This window comes from Quercus suber, unplaced genomic scaffold (genome assembly GCF_002906115.3).
Source record: "Quercus suber isolate HL8 unplaced genomic scaffold, Cork oak 2.0 scaffold_1481, whole genome shotgun sequence".
Classification (NCBI taxonomy): Eukaryota; Viridiplantae; Streptophyta; class Magnoliopsida; order Fagales; family Fagaceae; genus Quercus; species Quercus suber.
Window position 1 is genome coordinate 1 of NW_027070853.1, and position 5,812 is coordinate 5,812.

Here is a 5,812-nt window from a genome sequence, read left to right on the forward strand (position 1 = left end):
CATGCTGTTATCTAGTATTTAGTCAGTAAAATCAATAAGGTAGAATAATATTTTACATGCATTGATTATGACAACAATTTCAACTGATACAATTCTGTCATATATTATTACCTAGAATTTAAATGCTATATGGACCAACATATTTTACAAGAATTTGTAATGTCAATAATTGCACCTGGTAACATACTGTATTGCTATTACCCAAGGCAAAAATGAATTACTTTATGTTGGTTGATTGGGCCTTCACCTGGGCTTGCCAGCAAACTATGGAGTGCTAAGCCCAATCAGTCCTCTGGTCTGCACAACATAGCTCACACAATTTGTTTAAGTAACACATAAACCTGTAATGAGACAAGTCATTTCTTAAACCCTACAGATTATATCATGCTACATAGATGGGGAAAAAATCACTTTGAATGTAAGAAAACACAAGATTGATTTGTCCTTAAGTTTGCTCTAGACAAAATAAATCTCACTTATAAATTGTGTCAGAAAGTGCTGATATAAATGACATTCAACTAAAGGAATTCAAACAAGGAATAATGGACCATAGATGTGTCACATGAATAGAAATTACTAATAATACAGCTCTAAAACTAGGATAGGGATGCCTTACAATCCAATGGCGAGCACTCAAAGGACTACAATCACGCATTGCTTCCAACTCAGATTTGAGCAGTCTCTCTTCAGCATAGAATGCATTATTGTGGACATTGTTCTCTCCAGGTTCCTCAACTTTCACATCCACCTCTACAACCTACAAATGAAGGAAAGAAAACAACTATATGATATTATGAGGTAAACAACAGAGAAGCAACTAGACGTTTCATGTTAACCAAATATTAAGCAAGGACAAGAATCCATTAGAGATAATTTCATTTCTAGGAATCAAGTCCTTGTTTCTAACAGACATCCTCCTCTACAACTTACATGGACTATTTCCCATACTAGAGCCTTTATAGATTATGGATTGCAAGGCATTATTTCTAAGAAAATTAATGGGTAATAACCAACAAGCATTGCACATTAAAGGCTTCTGAATTTTTGAGGACCACACCAACACCATGGAGAACAACTCTTAAAGGGTTGCTGCAAAGGTTCCCCTTATTAAATATGATACAACAACAACAAAGCCTTAGTTCAAAATTTTTTGTGGTTGACCATAGATCCTCCACAAATAAGTTAGAGTTGGCCACATGTATTCTTTTCCTCCATTCTATTCTATCCAAAATCAAAATTTTTGTTACTTCCTTAATTGACAAGTCCTTTTTATCTACTACTATTGTTATTTTTGGTCTTCATTATTGAAAATTACACACACACACACACACAAATAGCACCTTAAATGCTGCCCTCCTAATGCATCCAGGCCACCAAACCTTCTGTCTCGGCTACTGATGGTGTGACACAGAAATAATTGTGGGAAAGATGATCCCCTACTTAATTCTTAAGCATCTTAAGATCCTATGCTATTCTTAAGCATCAAAGCAGTGTACCTGATTGAAAGCTTCACCAGGTTTGCAATCAACAGCCATGTCCATACGAGCAACAAAAAAGTGTTGATGAACAGGTGCATATAAACCTGGGGCAATCATTGTACCATACTTTCGAAATTCTCCAGGCAGCAATGCTCCTAAGCTGAGAATTCCAGTGAGTTTAACTTCAGCTTCAATTTTTCCATCCTGTAACAGCATATAACATACATGTTAAGAGAGCTGACAATCAGTTACCACTATTATAAAGAAAAAAAATGAGATAAACAGATGCTTCTACATAGGAAGCCAAAAGAAGTTTCAATATATGAAAACCTTGAAATTGCCCTGAGGACAGTAAAGGCAGAATGCGTTAACTATTAATGATAGGTAGAATCCTATTATAATTATGATGGGAGCCTATATAATTTTATTATCTAAAACTTTTTCCAGGCCTGCAAATTGACAGTTATAGAAATGAATGCATACAATTACATACAAACAAAACAGTCTTCAACTTGCCTGATAAAAGTGCCAGTAAAATCCATACTCGTAATTAGCCACAGTACATATAAAAGATACTGATAGTCGTCTAGACCTTCGAACTTCCGCTAAGCCTGTTCTCCAGTCTTGATGCTTCCATAATATTCCATGATCCTCTTCGTGCAAACAGACACAATTTTCAATTGTTTCAACACCGCCAGTAAAATTTGTAAAGTGGGCATCAAAGTATTTGATATATCCCAAACAATCACACCCCTGTGAGTGGTAGTTTTGTTTCACACATTAAATTCCATGGGATAGCAAGTAGTCAAAAACCAAATATAATGAATTACAATTCTAAACCTTCTTAAGTGAGTGTGCATTTTTTCCAAGGCCATCTTCCCCAGCATCAAAGGCATTTTTTCTGTAATGGGGATCATTTGGATCTCCATAAGGCACAACCATCTCCACGAAACTCAACCTGTGGGCCACAGGTCTTCGACCTCGACTACCATCAACATATGCAATTGAATATATAACCAAACCCTCTCTAGGAGTGAAACCAATGCGGAAATTCCACTGCCAACCACAACAAAATAAGAAGAATGTTCTGCATAAGTTTCTGAACTTTGATATAAATGAATGACCCAAAATGAAAAAACAAAATCTACCTTCTGCCATTCTACAAAGTAGCCATTAACACGGAAGCTTGGACCTTCATGCTGGACAATCTGTAAAGGTTTTACATCACTTCGATCAACACCACCTCTGGTTTCACCAGCAGTGTAATTTCTCAATGGATCAGCTGGGGGTAAGGGCACAAGTTTACGGTCTTCAAACTCAATTACTATCATATTTTGCATATCAACAAGTACATGGATGCCCTCAACTGGGCGTGCATATCCATTTTCCATTGGGCAGTCACTCTCAGTTCTACAGAATATAAGTGGTTTAGCAAGTCTTCGTTTAGGAGCATCAGCTTCACTGTGATAACCAACACACCTGCATTGGTATATGTAAAGGCAAAGTTAACAACAGAGCATGCCACAAATTAATTATTTATCTATATCAGCAGAAACCACTGGGTTCAGAATTTGGACTACCATGGATCGACCATCACAAGATCCATGTCTTCAATACCCCTCCTCTTCATTGCCTCCCTAAATGGAGGGAAGTCTTTCACAACAGCTTCACATTCAGCATATTCCACAGCATCCTGATTTATTTGAATCAAATAATATTTTAAGTAAGTATACAAATAACAAATTTAAATAAGTAGTAAATCTCTTCCAGAAAACACCAGGATCTAAGATTGGGAACAGCAATTTTTCAGAGTAACAATGTCACTAGGGTGCGCAGTTTAGACTTTAGAGCCAAACCATGTGAAACAAAACCCAACCAAATTGATTTTCTTTTATCCTTTTTGGTGGGTTTGTCAGTTTGAGTTGCATTAAGAAAGCTTAATATTGCAAAATCCAACCCATGCCCATTGGTTGACTTCTAATATGAAACTTATCTTACAGGTTCTGAGGTATGATTACTCTATGAAGCAAAAAATATGTTTTCAAACTACAGCAAGTTTAGAAAAGATAAACTGCCAATTTTCTCTTAAGAGATGCTTTTTATGGTTTTATAAGGTTTTTAGTACACGTATGAACAGAATTCAACTAAAATACATCAGTAATTTAATACTTAGTACCTTTGTAGCAGTACAAAACAGAAAGTAACAATCGCATGCTATTTCCTAGTCTAAATTATACCTCTCAAGCTTTACTTTAGAAGAAAATGATCAATTATAAATGAGCAAAATAATTTTGATCTAATATTTAGCATTTGTGTTGAATACTAGCAACATAGCTCTTCTACATATTACATATTGAGCAAAGAAGGGAAAAAAAAAAAAAAAAAAGAGGAAAGAGAGGTGGCAACAATGTAATGCCTTTCCTTTCATTCTGCATGTTCCTCAGTGACAGAAAGTTCAGTTGATTGTAAGTTATCCAATATTTCAAACTCTAATCTTATGTTACTATTTCTAGCCTATACGCAACAAAAACCTGCAAGTATAGAGTACAAGATAAAATGATTAAAGAAAGCATACCATTGGAGCTGAACATCTGGAATAAATTGATGAAATAACTTTTCCCTATGGTCCACCACGGGTTACAGCATGTACTTCTGATAACTCGACAATCCATACACTCGTCTCATTTGACTTTTTGTTGTAGACAATAAGTCTTGCTCGCCTAGGAGGGAGCTTGGTAGGGATTATGGGGCCCACCCTTTGGTTTTCGGAACTAAAGATGTTGAAAAGGGGGAAAGAAATACGCATCTGCCAAAGCAACAACATGTTTATTCGGTTCAACCAGAACTACTTCTATGAAGCGCATGCTATCTCTGACCTGAAACAGGAATATTGATTATTTCACCACTTCAAAAGCAAAATCAAATACATTAATATACATAACAACATATCTTCCTAATCAACAACCTCAGGTGTGGCACCAGCTGCCCTGACAGTTGCAATTGTCACAGAGATCTCAGTGGCAGATAGAGGATCCAAAGGGTGACTTGTTTGAGCCCTCAGCATTAGTGGATCGCTGCAAACCAAATGTAACAAACTAAAGTGATTAACAAAGGTTCAGTTTTCACAATTAATAAAATAAAGGTTCCCGGTAATGCAGCACGCAATTCAATAACATCCAGGAAAATGTCCATCACTCATCAGTTTTCACAATTAAGGCGCATTTAATTATAAATTTTCACAAAACATCATGAAAAGCACACGCAATCACAATGAATTTTTGAGTAGAAATGAACAAAGTATTAACGAATTTATTTTTCTTCAAAATAAGTGTGCATTGCAATCCATTGTTGAATATTTACTATTCATAAAATTGCCTAAAAAAAATTATATTATTCAAAATAAATCAGAAGCATAAAACACATTAATAGACTTTTAAAAAGAATCAACCAACAATTAGATGAAAGTTATTAATTGTACATAAAACAATAAAAGTTTTTTTTTTTTTAATCCAGATATTTACATGATATATTTCTTTGCAGAAATATAAAAATAAGTTCCACTAACCAAATAAAAATTGCAAAACTGAAATGGATATGTTAGTTTAAGCTCAGGCAATACTTTCACCAAACTATCTTAAACTCTCTCTCTCTCTCTCTCTGATCTCACTATTCTTCTCTACACAAAACCTCATAAAAAGGCAAAATAAAATACAGAACACAAAAATATATAAAGAAACGAAGCTCGCTCAATTAAACATGAAAAAAAAACGTTTCAAAATCTCATCTTTGAAGAAAATAACAGAGAACCTTTGAGGAGGCAGGGCGGCTTATCGTCTCGGCGATCGGCGGAGAGCGAGGGTCAATCTTGGGGCGCATTGGCGGAGGCAGAAGCGAGACGGAGCCGCCGCCGGTGCATTCCAAGATCGGAGCAGCAGCCGCCGCCGTAGGCTCTCTAGAAATTGAAGAAGAAGAAGAAGAAGAAGAAGAAGAAGGTGAGGAGGAGGAGGAAAGATCGTTGTTGATACAGCAAGAAGCAGAGACCGTCGTTTTTTCGCAACTGAGGCCATTGTAAAGGGTTAACTAGCTCTCCAAATCCACCGCAATAGGTCTCAATGCAATCCTCTGACATACAGCAATCGCAGCAAGCTCCACACTCTCCCCAACTTTCTCTCTCTTCTCTCTCTCTCTCTCTCTCTCTCTATATCAAAGCTCTTGCTCTTGCTCTTAGGCTTCTTTGGACACTGTATATTCAAAGAATTTGTAGCTCACCAACGAAGAATTATGAAAGAAAATGTGAAAGAGAGACTGATCTGGACGCAATAGAAAAGGAAAAA

The 5,812-nt window shown here is 36.3% G+C and overlaps 1 pseudogene; it reads right to left on the reverse strand.

The window, feature by feature from the left end:
* Window positions 1-361: 361 nt before the first annotated feature.
* Window positions 362-5,558, reverse strand: LOC136065988 (N-methylputrescine oxidase 1, peroxisomal-like; annotated as a pseudogene).
* Window positions 5,559-5,812: the final 254 nt, after the last annotated feature.